Here is a 21,064-nt window from a genome sequence, read left to right on the forward strand (position 1 = left end):
TCAATCAGTATCACTATTTGTCAAGCCAATGAAGAATGGTTAAGCTATGCATTCTCAAGTTTTTTGCCACTATCAGATGTTTACCCCTGTTCTGTTTTATGTGCAAGTTTCTCCTCCTCTCAGATATTTTCCCACCCCACAGCCAATCACCAGATCCTATTATATTGAGGAAACATACTATTTGTCTACACTCCCTGCCCGGCTGTTGGTGTCTTGGGTACCTCTTACCCATGAGAGCAGAAAATAGAGCCTGGGGAAAATTATGTGAATCAGCTTTCCACAGGGATTGCAGGCCAACAATGCCTGTTCTGAACTCAAATACCAGTTCCAAGTGGGGTAGCACAGGAAAGGGACACGACACTGAGAAATCTACTGCAGTAGGAGCTGAGTAGAATGATGTATGATGAGGTTCAGAGTTTAGACCATGAGGCTTCAGGAGAATTCACTGATCTCAGAAGTCACAGCACCTTTATGGCAGCATCATAGGCCTCAGGCGTAGGTGTGGGAGGGGCACATGAAGAGTGGACACAAAGTAGGCACAGCTGTTGGAGACACTAGAATTTATAATGAGAGCCCCTAACAAAATTTTACTGAGTTTCCAATCTATAGACCCCAGTCTAAATAAGCTGGACTCTTCACACAGATGTGCAAGGAGTGTAGTAGGTCTGTGGACTTTAGGACGCATTAGTTGCATCAATAACTCCACCTGTTCCTGGTCTCGCCATTAGGATGAGGTCAGACAGGCCAGTGAGCTGTGTAAAGCCTCTTTGAGGTCCAGAGGTCCTTTGTATGGTGACTAGGAGCTCCATAGGAAGGGAACAAAACCCTTTGGCCTTACTTCTTTGTGAACCTTGTTCTCTGCTCTCACTCTCACCCAGGGCATCTGTCATCAGACTCTTCCAGCTCCTGAGCCCCATGGCCTATCTCTGCAAGTGAGGCCATTGCTTGCCTGTTAGGGTTTGGGGCCACTCTTGCTCTATCCACCCTTACCAGCCCCCGCATAAAGACCCTGCTGCTGACACCACCTTGTTCCAATGTCATTTGTGAATCTTTGCCAACATTACAGAGCCAGAGCTTGAACCATGTGTAGCAAGCACAGCCCTTCCCTGGAGACTGTCCCCTCCTCCCCAAATGAAAATGAGTGGACAGTTTTGCAAACAGGAATGGAGACCATGTTATGTGCCCCAGGAAGGGCGCACCCCTAAGAAGGAGAAATGGCACTCACTTATTATATGGAGCTGCTGTGATTCAACTATCTTTCTCCATCTGATTAAAGGCAGGTGTAAGGGCTGCTCAGAGGGAAGGAAGAAGGGAGTGAAGGAAATAGGGAGAGAATGGGGCAACAGGTAGGGCAGGGAATAACCCCTCATCTTGTTGTAGAAGTATCACAGGAAATGGCAATGCCTGGAAAAAATGCAAATAAGGCAGTTTGTACTCTATGGCTCAAGGCGGGAATGGGGGTGAATGATGGGGTTCTTGTTTAAAACTGACTGGTGGGGAGTTACAAACTTGTAAGTCATGCAATCTTCCATAGGCTGGAGGGTGAATAGGTTACTTCCAGGGATTTCACTCATTCCTTGAATTCTTTTCTTGGTGGATCTGTGATAAACTGCTGCATTATAGTGCCAGGCAGGAGCTGCGAAGCAGCCTAAGTGATGATAAATGAACATGAGTGAAGAGCCAGAAAAGGGCAGGATGTAAGTGTTCTAGCACTGAAAATAGAGCTTGCAACTCAGATCCTATTATTCTGTTCGTTTTTACAAACCTACAGCTACCTGGTCTAGTTGACACCTTGGAATTTCCCTTTATTATAAACTTTCCAATGATTCTAATCATTTAAAATCTAAAATTAATTCCTAATTTGTTAAACTCATTACAAAAATATTGGTAATCAGAGTTCTCATAGGCACATATGACAATAGTATAAAAGTCTAAAAGTGAACTGTAGTTAAGATTATGGTTCTCTTGCACATATGATACCCACGTGAAGTCTCCTTGCTTGGAGATAGATTTAAGAGCACTTAGAAACTGATTAGATAGGAAGGATGATGGTAACTATGCAATTTAAAATACAAATAATGAAAGAAATAGTTTTCATTTATGGAAATAGAAAAGAGCCCAGGAATTACTGGCTTGAGAGATAGCTGATTTATTACATATTGAGTGTGAGATGTTGGTAAGACACCAAATTAGAAACAGTACCTTGGAAGTAGGAGTCACCTGGAGAAAAGTTTGGGAATTAGTAATATGAGAGAAACAAAGGAAGTAGATATGAACAGAAAGGAAGAGATGGTGAAGGAGCAGAAGAGGATAAGAAAAGAGCATCTGAAAAACCCACCTCTGGGGGGATCAGCTGAAGACAAAGGCCTTGGAAGAGGAAGCAAAGGAAGGAAATGAAGAGAGAACCAGCAGAGTACATTTATGGAGGCCAAAGGGGTAATATGGTAACAAGGTTTACAAGCCCAAGATAGCGGAGGTCTATTAGCTCTCTGGCTTCATCCCCTAGGACCCTCTCCTCGGATCTCTCCAGTGTGCTAGACTTCTTGCCAGTCCTTGAACACTCAGATGTCCCTCACCTTAGGACCACAGAGCTGGCTATCCTCTCTGCCTGAAACATGCTCCCTGAGATGGCCACATGGCTTCCTCTCACGTCCTTCAAGTCTGTTAACTTGTCACCTTCTCAGTGACCTCTACTTGACCACTCTTGGAACACTGAAGCTTCTCAATACCTGCACCTCCCTGACTGCCTTACCCTGCTCTACCTTCCCTTTTGTTCTTTAGGACTATTTAATATAGCAAATAATTTACTTACTAGTTTGTCTACATAATAATAATAATTTGTTATTTATGTTTTTAATGTCTGCCCCCACAGTCTAATAAAACATAACCTGACAAGGGCAGGAATCTTTGTTTTATTGACCTATCCTCAGTGGCTGGAACAGTGCTTGGTATAAAGAAATACTCAGGGACTATTTGTTGAAGAAAAGAATGAGCAGTGTTGGACAGTGCTGGGAAGGCAAGGAGAATGGGAGAAGGGCAAGGTCACTAGACTGATGTTTTTGGAAGTCCTTGACAGTCTTATTGAGAGTAGTTTCAGTGGAATAATTGAGGACTGGGTAAGTGGGACAGCGTAGTAGAAATAGAAGCAGCAAGAATCATAGAGCAAAGTAATATTTGGGCATAATATTTAAAACTCCAGACCTGGGGCGCCTGGGTGGCACAGCGGTTAAGCGTCTGCCTTCGTCTCAGGGCGTGATCCCAGCGTTATGGGATCGAGCCCCACATCAGGCTCCTCCGCTATGAGCCTGCTTCCTCCTCTCCCACTCCCCCTGCTTGTGTTCCCTCTCTCCCCGCTGTCTCTATCTCTGTCAAATAAATAAATAAATAAATAAAATCTTAAAAAAAAAAATAATAAAACTCCAGAACTGTAAGTAACTATTAGCTCTTTCTGATGCTGGTATTAAAAGACAAATCTAAGGCACACACTTGGTTGGAAATCACAATGGGCTTACCTGTGTTTAGTTGCAGTTTAGAGGCTGGGATATGACCTGCAGTGTATCCAAATGCATGTGATAATGAACTGTTCTATAAGGGGTGTACACAGAGTGTTCAGCACGACCTATTTTAAGACAATCCAATTTTTACAAAATCCAAACCTACATATCACATGCATTAAGGGTGATGGATTTCAGACAGAGATAAGAGGAAAAGGGGAAGCAGGAAATGGGGAATGCAGCTAGGGCTCCACACAAAGCACAGGAAGAAGATTGTAGGGAGAAGACACCTCCCGCTGAGGGAAGGCGACAGTCTGGTCCTGCCCCAGAGAAAACAACCCTGTCCAAGAGGCCACAAGGGAGGAGAGGGCACAGGGAGGAGGCCATTCTAGGAAGTTAAGACAGCCAGAGGAGAACAACAAGCTCAATTATAGAAAGATTTGCAGGAAGAGGATCTCCTGGAGGAGGGAGTATTTGGAATTTGAGACAGTGAATAAGGCAGAAATCAAGGAGTCTAAGAGAATAGGGAAAGAGAAAACCCTGAGGGCAGCCAAAGGAGGAGTTAAAGTCACTTCAAAAACATGCTCTAAGAATAGGAGAATATGCAAGGCCACAGAGAGAGCTAAGAGAAGAACTTGAGAAATAAAACAAAACAAAAATAAATGAAAAGAAGGGAGTAGAAAATCTGAGTACCTTTTGTATGAGAAACTGGAAATCGTTGAAGTGTGTGTGGAATTTGTTTGATGATGGGTCATTAACTCAATCTGGTGTGCTATGCATTTGCATATATAACATATAAACACCTTGTGAGGGTCAAATGAAGAAAGGCGACACCTAGGAGGGAGAAGAGGATGTCCTAGTTAGTGTTTGACTGTAGAGAACCTAGAAAGTAGTCTCTCTAGAGTCCATTCATTACCTGGTGGATGTTGGAGCCTTTTGGGAAAAATTCACAACACTTTTCCTCTCTGGGATGTACAGCCTGAGTACCAGGGCTAAACCAGCTTACTGTTTGTATTAGTGAAAAACCATCTCCTTTGATTGACATCAGGAGTAGGTAGTACTGGGGTATTCAGTAATTGTGGGGGTGGCCTCCCTGTCTTAAGCCTTAGCAGGCTTTTCTTAACAAAGATCATACAAAAATAATAGTTAACATTTATTGTGGTTTCCATGTCATTACTGTGCTAAGCTCTTTATAAGTAGTAGATCCTCATTATTTGCAGATTCCATGTTTGCCTACTCACTAAAATTTGCTTGTGACTCCAAAATCACAGGCTTTTGTGGTCATTCATAGAGGAGTACAGAGAAAAATTTGAGTGCCCTGGCATGCATGTGTGTTCCTAGCTGAGGTCAAATAGGGTAAAACTATCATACTATAAGAAAGTGTCCTTTCGCTGTCTATCCAGTGCCATGTTTTCACACTTTTTGTGTGCTTTCTGTTGGTGACTATGCTGTTTGCAATGGCTCCCAAGTGTAATGTTGGAGTGTTGTCTAGTGTTCCTCAGCATGAGAAGGCTGAGATCTGCCTTAGGGAAATACAGGTATGTTAGATAAGCTTCATTCAGGCATGAGTTATGGTGCTGCTGGCCATGAGTTTAATATTAAGGAATCAATAATATATATGAAATAAGGTGTCCTTAAATAGAAACACACATAAAACAACGTTATGAATTGTTCAGTTGACAAAAATGTGACCAGAGGCTCACAGGAACCTCACTCTTTTCCCTAGGAGCCGTGGCTCAGTATTTGCTATTTAAATGTTTGTGGGTGACTTTATAGAACAGAACTTCCACAAATAATAAGAACTGGACATTACTTCACTTATAGTCCTAGTTCCAGAAAGCAATACTATAAGGCCACATTTTATAAAATTTCACGCCTAGAGCAATTGTAGTCCCAGAAAGGTTAAAAACTGTGTTCAAAGCCATAATACTAGCAAGGAAGTAGAATCCAGCTCTGACTCTGTCTCCAACTTGTGGAAATTGTCTCTGGTGTGAAAGTTGAAGTTGAAGGAAGTGGTGGATTCTACACAATGTAGGGAGGATTTTATTCATGAGCAAACATGAACCAACCCCACAAGGAGATGAAGAACCAGGAAATTATTATTTGTTATTGTTACTATGACCTTAGTTTATATTCCCGAATGTTATAGCCTGAGGAAACTTGAGGCTACAGTTTGAAGAGAGTGAAACATGATAGAAATATGTGATGCATTAGGAAAACACTGAGCTGGAAGCAGGAAGTTCTACTTCTAGTCCTAACTCTGCCAGGAAATTGCTGTCAGGCTTCAAGAAAGTCCTCTTCATAGCTCTACACCTTTACTGCTCCACCTGCAAAATGAAAATGTTGGTGGACGATTCCCTCTGCTCTTAGTTTTTATGATGTGAAAACTACATTGTCCTGGATGGCTTTTAACTAGATGACTATAAGTTCTATTTTGCTGAAATAGGCTTGGTTTATTCCTTTTGTCCTGGTATATTATTAGTAGCATCTTTCACTCTCCAAAGTGTGCCAATTTGGGCAATAAATTATACAATTATCTTGTGCTTTTTTTATAATAATTTTTTATTGTATTATGTTAGTCACCATACAGTACATCCCTAGTTTTTGATGTAAAGTTCCACGATTCATTACTTGCGTATAACACCCAGTGCACCATGCAATACGTGCCCTCCTTAATACCCATCACCAGCCTATCCCAATCCCCCACCCCCCTCCCCTCTGAGCCCTCAGTTTGTTTCCCAGAGTCCATAGTCTCTCAAGGTTCATTCCCCCTTCCGTTTACCCCCCCCTTTCTTCTTCCCTTTCTTCTCCTACCAATCTTCCTACTTCTTATGTTCCATAAATGAGTGAAACCATATGATAATTGTCTTTCTCTGCTTGACTTCTTTTGCTTTATCTCCTCCAGTCCCATCCATGTTGCTGCAAATGTTGTGAAATTTCTTTTTGATGGCTGAGTAATATTCCATTGTATATATTGAACCACATCTTCTTAATCCAGTCATCTGTTGAAGGGCATCTCGGTTCCTTCCACCATTTAGCTATTGTGGACAATGCTGCTATGAACATTGGGGTACATATGGCCCTTTTCTTCACTACGTCTGTATCTTTGGAGTAAATACCCAGTAGTGCAATTGCTGGATCATAGGGTAGCTCAATTTTTAACTTCTTAAGGGACTTCCACACTGTTTTCCAAAGTGGCTGTACCAACTTGCATTCCCACCAACAGTGTGAGAGGGATCGCCTTTCTCCACATCCTCTCCAACATTTGTTGTTTCCTGCCTTGTCAATTTTTGCCATTCTAACTGGCGTAAGGTAGTATCTCAATAATTATCTTGTGCTTCAGTATTTGTTCCTTGTGTTTTCTTGGCTGGGTCAGATGCAAGAAATTTTCTGCCCTTGCCTTAGTGGAGACTAGCTGAGTTTACTTCATCCAGACACAATGGCTTCTTGGTATCTGGTTGTTGACTTACTTGGCTTCCACTTGCTGCCAGTTTCCTGGTCCATGTAACCTGGCTCTTGCCTCACACCTTGGGTCTTTAATATGAAGACACTGCTGCCTAAGCCAGGAAAAATTCTGTTTTGCCTTTTGCTCCCCCGCCCAATTATATCAGCTGAACTGTGAAAAGGAAGTCTTTAACATAAAGAAAAAAGTAATTTGATATAATACTACCAATTCAAGGCCATAGTATGTCACAAATCAATCATTCCTTGTCCTATTAGATTTGATGCCTTTTTAAAAGATTAAGTTACTTACAGTTGTGATATAATTATATGAATGTTGATTGAGTATAACACAAATTAATTAAAAATTATAGAAGTAAAAAAGCTAGATTGAGAAGGAAAAGGTTGAAACAAAAACTTCTGAATATCATTTGAGTCTTTCTAAATGTCCTGTTTCATCTTCTTGTTCTGACATAAGAAAATTGCATGAATCACAATGCAAAAAAAAAATCAAATCTTCATTTTTAAACAAAACATTATATTCTCCTTTACCCATTCAAATTCTATAGAAATGAAGCATAAAAATAGAGTAAAAAAGTTATACCTTATTCTTTGTAGTTAAAATGGCATTATGTAATTTTATTATATACGCTATTAATTTGCTTAGCGAAACATTTCTTTCCACATAGTGAAATATGAACTTTAGTGTAGGTTATATTAAGTAATGCTAAATAATCCTAAGCTTTCTGAATGTAGTTTGGAAAATTATATGATTGATTATTCTAATTCTTTCATCTGTGTTTCTGGTTCAAACTCTCCTTTTCTAGCTTTCTGAGTAACTTTCAGCTATTCAATCTGGAAAATGGAATATGTTAATGATTAAACAAACATCACCAAACTGGTATTCTAATAGAAACATTGTGTTTTCATGCCGTTCACGGGTTAAAAATAAACAATTTCTCAGTAGCAACTGCTTGTTTTCCGAAAAGACCTATCGTTCAGAAAGAAGCATTGGAGAGAACTTGAACTGGCTGCAAACCCAATCAACTAACTTGTGTCTGCTATTATAACCTTTCGGGACAATGTCGAGATGGATTACTGGCTAAAAGATCATATTCCTTGGAACTTGCCAGCCAGAAGCTTAAATGGACGTCTGTGCCCTTGATACACTGAAATAAAGATGTCAAAGTAGCCCCATGCCCTGCCACAGTCCTTGCTCCATGGTCAGAAAATGGCCTGAGGGAGGCCCAAGTCCTGGCAGGGGCTCTGCTGGTCTACACCTGAAAAAGGAAGAAACCACCAGCAGCTTTTATCAGGTTCAGTTCAGAGTTTAAAATATCATTCCCCTGTCTTTGCCCAAAAGGGGCAATCTGATCTTATGAGCAAACAGCAAAAGGCATTTTGTATTTAAACACACACCACACACACACACACACAACAAAACCCTGTTTGTTGTTGGTTTCAGTGTAACTGTTTCACAATTATCTTAATTTGAAATGCTAAATGTTGTTAGGACATTTTTACTTTGTTTCTGAGACATGTATTAAGTAAAAATCTTTTATGATGTTTTTATGATGTTATGAGCATTTATCCTTGATCTGTTTTCTGTTAATAATCTCATTCAAATATGAAAAACAAAAGAAAATAAGTGTTGTCTCTGCCTGGTGTCTGGTTCAAGATATTTGACTTTTAAATGTTGGCCTAAAGAGAAGAGAATGCAGTTGCTATTTGCTGAGCCTGGAACTATGCAATTTGCTATATGTTTGCTGAACTCATTGGTACTGCTGCCTACTTGCTACCCATTCTCCTTTCCAGCCACTTTCTCGTTCTTTGAAAATTTCACCAACCTATACCTCATTTTGGGCACAATGATGTGCATAGTTTCGTCTTTCTCTTTTATGCCACATTTCGGGTAAAATAAAAGTTGTATGGAACCAGTTCACATCTTGAACCATTGGCAAAGATTGACTGGTCCAAGCCCAGAGATACAGACTATGTTTAAGACCAAGACAAAAAAATCCAGGTAGGTGCAGATCCGGGCTCAGAGCCAAGAAGGCCAACCGTAGGCTTGATGTGATGAGGTAAGTTGTGATTTATACCCCATAGACTCTGCTCCAAGGTCGGGGATGTTTTTTCATCCTGTCTTGGATTTTCTACTATGAGCAAGTATCTTTGGGCCCACCTCAGGTGAGCACTCCTAGTGGGAGTAAGGGGCCATAGGTGTTCTCTGTCATTGACTGGAATAGAACAAGTGCTAGGAATCTTTGAGAATTTTTGTCCTCATAACTTATTTTCTCATGGTTAGAAACATGTAAGTAATTCCGTTTAATAGAAATCAGGAAAGAAAAAAAGGTGACTAGGAAGTATTTCACACAAGGTGTGGACCATAATATTCACGTAATTGTGAGAGGACGCTAGGAACTGAGAATACCCTGTACGAGGAAAAAATAAAAGCGAGTCCTCTAAAGCATTCCTGATGGACCCAAATATATTTAAAGTAACAAAAATAAGAAGAGTGCCCTTTTGGAATCACCAAATTGACAGATTAATCAAAAACTGGTTTCTGCAATTACTGTAAGGCTTTGTTAAATGGAGCGGGGGAGGGGGAAATGGGGAGAGAATTCATTGAATGAGTTTAGGGAATTGAGAAGAAAGTTTTCCTGACTGGAAGGAAATTATGATAGTGAGAGGCTTAAGGGGGAAAGAAACATATTTTGACCAGGTTTCTTGTTCTTCCTCTATGATCTGGCCTTGAAAAGACAGATTGTAGAGTAGGAGAGAGAGGGAGAGAGGTGGATAAATAGCTCTCTTTCAGAAAAGGTGAGAAATGGCAAATAGGGGGAAAAATGTATCTGCAATAGCTTTCTAGTAGGAGGACAGAAGGGGAAGCAGTAGAGAGAATTTCATCCCCAGCTACTGGAGGATCCAAGACAGGATCAGGATCTGGGACATGATCATGATAAGCAAGTGTATGTGATGAATCAGATGTGCCCCAGGAGGGGAAAGGAAAGAAGACTTGGTCTTGCAATAAGTGATGACTGATAATCATTGAAATGTGATAAAGAGATTACGTTACATTTGAGGGTATGCCTTGAAATTTTATTCTGTAGTATATTGTGCCTTATATTTGTGAAATAATTTAATATAAAAATGAAATTGCTTTCTATAATGTATTTTTTTTTTAATTTTAAAAAGCGTTAACTAGCTGTTTTTCTTCTTCTACCAGTTTTTCCTAATTAAGGAAAGCCTGTCTGTAAACCCTCTTTCCCCGGAGGAGACATCGGTTTTTATGTGGTGGCATGCACTATCATCTCAGATTGAGTGCACAAATAATCAGCCCCCATAAGACTGGCCTTGAACATCTATACCTATTAAGTGATGGCAAATGTTAAACCTTAGGAAAAACAAATACCCACTTGGATCATCATAAGGGAAAGAATACAAGCTTTGGAGTGAGAGAGTTGTGGGCTCAAATCCCAGCTACATAGTAACCAGCTGTGTCCCTGTAACCTCTGCAAGCTTAGTTTACCATCTGTATTGACTATAATTCCTAATAAGCTGTACTGTTGTAGGAATTAGATGTAATATATTCAAAGTGCTAATATAGTGGCACACAGAGCTTTAGGACCTCCCTAAGAGCTCATTACTGTTATTACAGGATACTCTAAGACCATTCATATTTTAGAACTATGGATACTAGCTAGATATGTGGAGTATTTTAAGCCTACTGATTTTAAAAGCCCTTTAATCACCTAAGTATAAAATCATAACAGCTTTCTCAAAAATAGTTTTTTAGAAATAGTAAGAGCTACAAAATTTCCCTTTAAGCTGGATATATTTTTAGCCTCACCTAGAGTGACCAACAGGCCTGGTCTGCCCTAAATTGAAGGAGTCACTGCGATGTGGAAATTTTAGTACTAAAATTTCAGGTGAAGCATCATAAATTAGTCACCCTAGCCCCACCTCACAGGTATTTGGCCTTTACACTACAGCAGGGGTTCTCAAAGTGGGGTCCTCAGGCCAGTAGCTTTACCCAGAAACTTACTAGAAATGCAAATCCTTGGGAACCAACCCAGACCTACTGAATCAGAAAGTGTAGGGATGGGGCCCAGCAATCTGTGTCCACATAAGTCCTCTAGGTGATTTTGATACATGCAGTATGCTACAGTTTGAGAAACATTGGTCTATAATATGTCACTTATAACAGATTAAGACAGTTTATACGGAAGACTAGAAAGAAGCACGGTATTAAGCCTATTTCCATTTCTTTTAGACACATGAATCAAAATTTTCATAGCTGGTAGGCCCTGTTATTAAAATTCCCCAAGTTCTCTGAGGAATAAGAAATGAGCAAGAAGACAAGATACCACAGCTAGCATAACAGTGCAGCTCAAGAAGGAAGTTGTATCCTGTGGAAGGTTGCAACCTTTTGAGGGAAGTTTGCTAAGGAGAGTGGAATTACGCCAACTAGAATGCAGGTTATAGTCACCTATCACCCCTGTCTTTGCAAGATGTCACTCAGTCAGTATCCTGGAGTGGGGCTAGGGCAGGAAGTGTGTGGGTCGGACTAGATAATATCTCTGGAAGCCTTCCAAGAGGCTTCCAAACACCTAAAAACCTCCCGAACTAATGCCATTTTAGTTCCTCCACCACAACAGTCAGTTCCTCAGGAAGGCTCAGGTTACTTTTGCAAACCAAACCAGGGGCATTTGCATAATCCTCCATCACTATGTATGACTTCAAGTACTTGAATGTCTAGGACAAGATTGTGCAACAGTTCCTTTTATCCCGTAATACTGGAATCGTCATAACAAGCCTCTCAGCAGCTAACAGAGTTTTCTCAGTGAAGGGCTACCTCTTTCTGTGGGGAATGGGAAAGGGTAAAATAAACAGGCGAGTAATATCATAATGATGAGTGTAGATGATTAGTGGAACAAGAGGAAAGTCTTTACACTCTAGTTGTCACCACTATTCCAAAGGGACGGGAAGCAAATGGGACTGTTAGCAAATGACCAAGGTGATACGACTGGATTATTTTTCATTGATTCCTTTGATTTTTGCATAAAAATATGACATAAGTACATATCATGAAATTTGCCACGGATCCTAATTTTTCCTCTAATCTGAGGCCCAATCATGTCCTTCTTTCCTAAGGAGGATGGTCTGTCTTTGACAAGGGATGAAATCGACTGTGTCTTCCTCAATTAGTGTACCTTCCTCCCTCATCCTACTGTGAAGTCCTAGAGGTCAGTCCTTTTCTTGCTAAACTCAAGGAAGACAAATGCCAAAGTTGTTGCTGGAGTGCTGCTAGGCTTTGTCTCAGTTGAAAGCATATGTCTTTTCTGTTATGCTATTGAAATGTTGGAAATATTTGACTCAGAAGTATGGTGTCACCGGTTTTATACCTACTTATGACTTGTAGGTCTTTCTGTTTGATCCTGGTGAGCTAAGCTGTGTTCCAGGCAGGCAATAGTCAATGTCATTACTGTTCCAACAAGTCAGTTCAATTAGCAATCTCAGAGGCAGTCATTAAATAGATAGTAGGTAACCATCCTACAGTCTCATGGTATTTTCCAATAATTACTAAGGAAAAATAGATGTTGGGTTTTCTTCACAATGAGATAAACTAAGCCATACTATAAACACTACAGATTGGAGATATCCACAGCATGTTATTCTAAAAATTGGGAATGGCATCATGACTTTGTTTTAAAACCTCAACCCTGGTGGCAGTTAAAAAGTGATGGCAGATATAATCCCTATGCCATTTTAGGAAGGATGGGTAAACATTGAGTTATTGACCTTTAAGACTAGAAGGTAGGACTATAGAGGGTAGAATTTGGGTCTCTATAAACATTCCCTGTTTCTGTTCATTCTACTTTTCCTAACCTTCAAACCAGTGGGAGAGAGGGAAGGGCCATACCTTTGTGACTGCTCTTAAAGAATAGGATTGATTTTTGGACAGAAAAAATGGACTTCTGAGGGTGGTTGAGGAGGGACTGAGAGCACAGAAGAAACCAAATATTGTGTCTCCTAACCACTAGACTCTTCTCCATAATTGGCTCAGGGTCCACAACACTCCAGAATTCAGGGAAATAAAGTTGTTTTTCTATTATTTCTCTTTTCCTTGATAGGAATCAGTGCAGGAAGAAATCAAAAGGTGATGAAAAGGTACAGAATTCAAAACTGAGAAAGTTAATACTGAGAAATGTAGAATCACCATTGTCTATATTCAAAAAAAAGGGGGGGGGACCAAAATGCCCTAAGTGATGCTCAGCTGGAACCACCATCATTTCCTATCTTTGTTAGCGTAGCCAAGCACTAGCTGTGAGCCAGGAATCAAGCAGAACCCTTCCTGGATCTGTCTTAATGAGTATTTGCCTCCATAAAGCTCCACTCAAGACTTGGTCACATCCTGAGGTACAGCGTTTGTAAACTCTGTGGTCAAGGGGCCCTGTAAGCTGTGTCTTCTGACTGGGCCTAAGCACAGGGCCTAAAAGCAGAACTGCCAAGATCTGCTTGCTGGGGCTGACTGCTTATTGACTCCAGTGTCACACACCAGTTTGTTATTTTTAGTTACAACGGGAAAGAGAATCACGGTGTACGTCAGTGACAAAGTCCCGCTCTCGTCTGTCATCTGTTGTTTGCTTGTTTGTTTTTGCTGTCTTTCTACATGAGAAGACATTTAATCATGGACCCACTGGGAGCACAGCATTGTCTGGCCTTTGAAGGCTGAGATTTTTTAGCTCTCTTATCAGAGCACATGTGAAAGAATTGAATAATAAAATTCAAATGATATTGAGTTGCTTCAAATCTAAAGATATTTTAGCGCTTTCTCACTGTCTTTAAGTAATACGGTACACAAAATGAAGCCAAATTAATAACTTTGAAGTCTAAAAGGTCTAACTGATTTTGCATGTTCAAATTTCTACTTTGCGGATCCTTTCAAGAGCCTAATTATTATGATCCAATCATGTGATTAAAAAATTACATGCTGCTGAAAACAATTACATCAGATGCTTGCAATGGGATAAATATGCTCAAAGATTTAAGATATGAAGACCAAATTTACAGAATATCCCAACTCTGTGAGTCTTCTTATTTTCCCAAATTTAATTTTATTGGCAAAACCTATGAGATATTATAAGAATAGAATTAGATCTTTGCAATGAGAGATTACAAGATGGAAGAGATATATTTATATTTAAAGTAAAAACAAGTCATAAAAGTTAGATTGTGACTAAGAGAAGGAGAAGGGTGGGGTACAATTGTTAAATGCTTACTAGGCATAAAGAGATTTAAATACTTTATCTTGTTTAACTGTTTTTTTTTAATATTTTATATATTTATTTGACAGAGAGAGAGAGACAGCCAGCGAGAGAGGGAATACAAGCAGGGAGAGTGGGAGAGGGAGAAGCAGGCTCCCTTAGCCAAAGGCAGACGCTTAAGGACTGAGCCACCCAGGCGCCCTTTTTAACTGTTAACCAGTCCTGTAGTGGGTATTAACATTCCCACTTTGAATTGAGGTAATTGAGAGTTGAGGAAGTTGGGAACTGAGACAGAAGAGACAGAGAGATGGAGATAAAACCATCAGTTTACTTACTGGTAAAATGACTACAAAGCACGCCTCTACATGTATGGCCAAATGGGCTTCCTTTAGTCTATGGACAATTAGAAATTCTTGCCCTCCTGGTTTCTGACTCAGCAGGACCATCCCAGGGCCTTCCCCTCCAGGACAGAGACTGCTCTTGAAAGTTTACCATAAAAGTGAGGAGCCACTGAGTACACTGGAAACAGACTGGGGGAAGGAGAAATCAAATTGTGGGGCCAAGTGCACTGGGTTCTTTCTCCACTTCCACATCAGGGAGTTTGTTCCTCTTCCTCTAAGGAGAAGGTCAGCGAAGGAGGTAGAGAGAAGCAAGGATATTCTTCTGATCCTTTCCCTCCTAGAAAGTGGGTAGAAATCTCTTGTCTAAGGAAACACGAAGAATGAAAAAATACTGTCACTTCTCCAAGCAAATCTCTTCGCCACACTGTTTCCAGGGACTGACACCCATGCACTGCTACTGAATTGTGCCCAAGGAGAACATTCCAGTCTCTTTTCTCCATTCTAGGGGTAACAGTGTGGCTTGGTGTTTAAATGCATGGGGTATTGAATCACTGACCTCATTTTGAATGCTGGTTCTACTGGTTATAGGGCATTAAGCAAATTTCTTAATCTCTCTAAGCCTCATTTTTCTCAGTCAAAATATAAATAGTCATCTCCTCAGGGGTGGTTGTGAGGACAATGACTAATACTTAGTATGTATTTTATATGTTAGTCAGCTATTGTCCTGGACATAATTTCTTCTAAGCAAAGCCTCTAGCAAGCACATAATGAACTAATTACAGGGCCTAGTTTAAGCTTTGAGAGGTCATTGCTTACAGTATTTCATTCTGTGGTAGATAGGAAGAAATGAGGTAACAAGTTTAGACCAGGGAAGGCGTAGGAAAGGTGAGCTGTGTTTGCTAAACAATGCCCTAAAATGCTCCTTCCATATTCTCTTTCTTCGGTACTATAGTTTTTTCTCCTTTCCCTGCCCTCCTGACCTCTGCCTGTCCCTTCCCACTCCTTCCTCCCTTCTCCCCCATCCTTCCCCACTCTTTTGCTTCCCTTTCCCTTTTCAGGAAGCGGAATTCCAGATTTGATAACCATTCATCTCATCCAATTCATTAAAGCAAACGTCTTCCATTGTTCCTTCCTGATTTAATTATTGTAGGATCAGAATGTGACTTCTTCCCTGGGAAAAAACAACACACATACGTAAAAATTCAGAGGCAAAATTTTGGGCTAATTTCATTTTATCAAGAGAGGGAAAGGAGAAGACTCATGCAGAAGAGACCCTGGGAGGCACTGTGTGGTTAAGCCTGGCAGACACTCTAGGTGTTAGGTCTTAGTTTGAATCTAGACTTGAAAACCATTATTTCCTAAAGCCTTGAAAGTTTGGGTCCACAAAAGTCTATGCGAAGCATTATTAGTTTGGAAAGAATTTATGATTTTTCCAGAACTAAAGAAAAGTAAAGTTTCAACTGCTACCTTTTCTGTCCTACTGTAGGATATCTTTATTCTATCATCATCTTGTACCAATCCAAGCTGTTAACAAGAGTAGCCATTTATAATTTCTTGCCTCACCAGCACTTCAACTCTAGAAGAGGAGCTCAAAGAAGTTTATCTCCTCACCATAGCAGGCTTTGAGGTCTGTTTCTGAGTTAAATCAATGCCTTCTGGAAGACCACCTATAAATAATTGTTAAGCATGACTATTAAAAATAATTTATCCTTGACCATCAAATAGGGAAAAAATATATCAATTTCATTATCATACAAGCTTAAGTGACAAACACAGTCTCATCGTTTCTTTGGAAATCATGTCTTGTCTAGTTTCTTAAGGATACAAGTGTGAAAGAGAGGAAGAGAACAATTATTGTTTAATTCCCTGGATTCTAGGAACAGAAGGGACTGAATTAATATTTAATGAGCACCTGTTGTATGCCACTTGCTTTGCATATGTTATCTCAGTTTATCCTTACAACCACTTTATAAGGTAGATACATTTTACTCCCATTTTAAATGAGGATATCATGGCTCACAACATTTTGTTAAAATACTACAGCCAGAAAGTGAAGGGGCCAGGATGTTAACACATGTCTCATTGATGTCAAAGTCAGTGTGCCTCCCAGTGTGAAATTGTGCTCCTCAAAGCAGAGTGGAGTCTGGGCTCCAGTCCTGAGCTTGGATTTCCCAAAGTAATGAACACCTTCCCATAATTCATAGTAAAAGCCCTTCCATTTACTGTAGTTGAACTATTTGCAAAATTATCAGATTGGGTTCAATTGTCCTATGCATACATGTGCTGGTGCAGCTGAGAAGATGAATAGGTTACTGATGTTCTTCCATCCCAGAATGTTCCTGAAGTCTATTCCTTCCTTTGCAGCTTGAATCCTGCATTCCAAGGCTTAGACCAAGCTTGGGTTTTCCTGTCTTAGCAGCTGCCCTTTTGCTTGAAATGAGATGATCCCAGCTCTGATCACTGTACATTAGTTTCCTACTCATTCTTCTTACCCACAGCCATGTATAGATGTTTAATATCATATACCCAGGAGTCCTGAGTGTTTGGACAGTCTTACTTGTGATCAAGCCTCTTCAGTAACATCAGTCAGGAGTTCCTCAGTGTATTCATTCCTAGGATTGTTGTAACAAATTACCCTAACCTGGGTGACTTAAAACAATAGAAATTTATTCTCTCAAAGGTTTGAGCTCCTCTTTTTGAAAGAAATTCAAAATCAAGGTATTATTGGGGTCACGTTCCCTCTGAAGGCTCTAGAGAAGAGCTTTCCTTACCTCTTCCTCATTGCTGACAATCCTTGGTTTGCAGCTGCATCACTCCAATCTCTGCTTCTTCCCCGTGTCTGTGTCCCTGTCTTTCCTCTTATAAGGATATCAGTCATTGGATTTAGTGCCCAGTCTAATCCAGTATGACCTGATCTCAACTACATACTTTTGCAAAGACCCTTTTTTCAAATAAGGTCACATTCTCAGATTCCAGGCAGATATAATTTTTCCGGGGTGGGGGCACTTTTCAATCTACTATACTCAGGGACATTACTGATCCTCACTCTGCACAGATCCACCATACAGGCTTGCCTGGTGGTGTCAAGGCTGACAGCAAAACTGTTGTTTGTCCTGGATTCCAAACTGACTCTGAAAGACCCAGAGAGCCATATTAATATAAAGTACTATTTCTTACTGTGGAGATTACAGCAGAACATTCATGGCTCCTTGCTTGTTATGAAACAGGTGATAGACTTCACTTGCTTTGAAGGCTAGAACATATTTTACAATATCTGATATATGGTTCATTACACTTTAAAGCAATAGAAAAAATATCCTAAAGATGTTGAAAATAAGGCATAAAGCTCATATGGCAGTCAAAGAAGAAAGACATCAATTTAAAAGATGACAGAAATAGCTTTTTAAAAATTGCCTTGACAAAAAAAAAAGATAATGAATTATAAATTGTGCTTGCCAAAGTACAGCTCTCATAGACCACCATGTATATGGTATTTTTTCCAAGTTTAAAATGAATCAGGGGGTTGAAGTCACTTGAAAGAAAGATTTTTTTTCAAAATTTAGTTACATCTAAATTGTAGCAGTTCCACCCACCCTCATATACAATGCCAATGGAAATTCTGACAAGCTGGTCAACACATGTCTAAAGGCAGAATCAAGGTTTTGTACTATACAGCTGAGTTATATTGGAAAGCAGGCAAAGACATTTTGCTTATTATCCTCCATTAGCCAAGCTAGATTTATAGCTCAAAACAGCAATCACAAAAACCTGGAGAGCAGATCGGGAGCTTGGATTGATGCAAATCACTTCAATTCAAATAAACCTTAAGAAGCTTGCTGGATATAATTGTTATAATAGCTTTAAAAATAGCACTCCACCAAATGTTTTTTTTTTTTTTATCTGAAAAGAAGTGAGCCAGACTGGGAACAATCTGGAACACTCTACTTTTGCTATATTTACCTTTTTCCGTAAGAATGGGAGGGCTCATAATGAAGATGTACAGGGGACTGGGGAGAGTCTGTCCTTCTCTGATTCTAGAGATTTGCAAGGAAATGGGAGAAGCAGATATTGCTAAATAGACAGAGGGCATGAACACTTTGAAGCCTGTTTTAAAATTGTGCATGCTTTTGGGCTATTGAGCTTGTCTAGCAGGCTACAATAATGCCTTAAACAATGTTTGTCAGGAAGCACCATAGATTAGTTAACAGCATGAACTTGAGAAACAGACAGACTTGTCAATAAGTTCCTCCTATGTCTCTATGAGTAAAGAAATTAATTTCTCTGTCTTTCATCATATTGAAACCACAGCTTATGAGAGTATTACATAAAGTTAGTATTTGGCTTAAATAAGATAAGCATACACAAAATGAATGCCACATAGTAAGGGTTCAATAAATGTTAACGTTTACTAGAAACCCTTTCCTTATTTGTTTTATTTTACTTTTGGAATATACAGAGGCTGTCTTTAAAGACTTAGTTAACTCAAACACAATGTAAAAGTCTATCTTTTCAGTGGAATTTCTACTGCAAAATGCATAAGCACATTGCCCAGAGGTTTGTGTTCCTGGTGTTGTGGTACCCTGAACTGTTATGTAATGGGAAGTGCAATGAATCCAGAGTTAGCAAATTTGCATCGGAGTCCTGCTGCCACTAACAAATCAGCCCAAGTTCTTTGGGCCCAATTCCTCACCAGTAAATGGAGCCCTTTTAGCTCCAGAATGCTAGGTCTGTAACTATAGCTAATGTGACAGGTGAACCTATAGAGAAGACAGGTAACAGGCCATAGAACTAAAATGAGGACAGATGGCCAGTAGGGTTAGGATACAGGTAGATAGTAATGTTTAAGAAAAAAAGAGGAGAGTGAAAGAAGAGGAGAACCAAATAGTCATCCCTAAGAGGGATGAAGAAGTCAAACAAAGGAGGAAAAAAGAGGGAGAAGGAGAAGGAAAGTGGAAAGAAGGAACAAAAAAGAAGATGGAGTAAGAATCTTTGTTCTGCTTGGTTATACAAGTGATTAGCAATAGCTGGGTTCTTATAACCTGACTGAAAGCTCAGGGTTAGGCTGACAGTGGCCAACCGCCAGTGTGAGGAGTCCCTGTGAAGTCAACGTGGTTGTACCTTTCCTTTACAGGAATTCAGATGTGGAGATACCAAGTTTGTCTAAAGGGGTAAGTGTGGGATCAGATGGGAAACAGGACAACTGTTTTAAACCTTCTTAGAAAAGGAGATGGAAAACAGAGGGGAGGAAATTATTATAGAGATAATCCAAGGAAACTTTGCTGAAGTGAAGAACATGAGAATTTTGACAAAAGAGTTCTTCAAGTCCACAGCAGCATGATAAAATGAAAGAGACAGCACAGCCCACAACATCCTGAAATGCCATTACATTTGGGAACAATAAAGCATATGTAAATTTCCAAGAGGAAAAACAGGTCACACGATAGGCTGGGAATTAGAATGGCATCAGTTGTTAAAGGATAACATCGAAGGCACAACAGTGCCTTCTCTTCTGCAAGAAACTGATTTCTGACCTAGATTTCTATACCCAAACAAATATTTAAGTAAGCATTTTCAGATGTAGTCCACATTTACTTTCCACACACAGTTTCTTAGGAAGCAACAAGGTAATGTGCTCTACGTTATTAAGAAGGAAGGAAGGAAGGAAGGAAGGAAGGAAGGAAGGAAGGAAGGAAGGAAGGAAGGAAGGAAGGTAGGTATTGGATGAAGGAAGGAAGGAAGGAAGGAAGGAAGGAAGGAAGGAAAGAAAGAAAGAAAGAAAGAAAGAAAGAAAGAAAGAAAGAAAGAAAGAAAGAAAGAAAGAAAGAAAGAAATTGATTGACTGATTCAGGAAACCTGGCTCAATCACAAGAGAGAAGCAAAGGGAATTACCAGCCTGTTGGTAAAGGTAAGTCCTCACACATCCTAGAATCAGTGAAGATTGGAACCAGAAGACAGGACTGTGGGAAGGTTGTGGGAAGGAAGAACTAATATCGCCTGATGCATCTGATCACATTGAATGGCTATTTACAGTTCAGATAGAGATTTTGGAAAAGGAATTAATGAAAAGTAAATAGAAAATGGAATAAATACAAAGCATAAAAATAACACATAAGAGGGGGAAGAGTTGCCTAAGAAAAGAATAGGATCATACTAAATTACGTGGCTCAGCTCTGAACATTTTTTTTGTCATAACAATATGAGCATTAAATACTTATTTAATCACAAATTGTGATATGACTGTTTTAGGGGAATGAATAAGGGGAAAGTATGTGTGTTGAGAGTGGCTTAGGAGAAGTAATTTCTCATATTCTAATTTGGGAATTCAATACACAGTTACTAAATGTTGAAAAACATCCAGAAATAGATATAAGCATATTATAAAAGTGGATTTCAAAGACCAAATACACAGAGTTAAAAGAGTTAATAGTGGCTATCCTTGGGGAGCAGGAATCTGGGAAGAAACTGACACTTTTTAAATTGTTATTGTTTTGAACCTGTAGTAATATTTGAGTTTTTAAAT

This window comes from Ursus americanus, chromosome 10 (assembly GCF_024610735.1).
Source record: "Ursus americanus isolate L20-20 chromosome 10, mUrsAme1.1.p, whole genome shotgun sequence".
In the NCBI taxonomy this organism is placed as follows: domain Eukaryota; kingdom Metazoa; phylum Chordata; class Mammalia; order Carnivora; family Ursidae; genus Ursus; species Ursus americanus.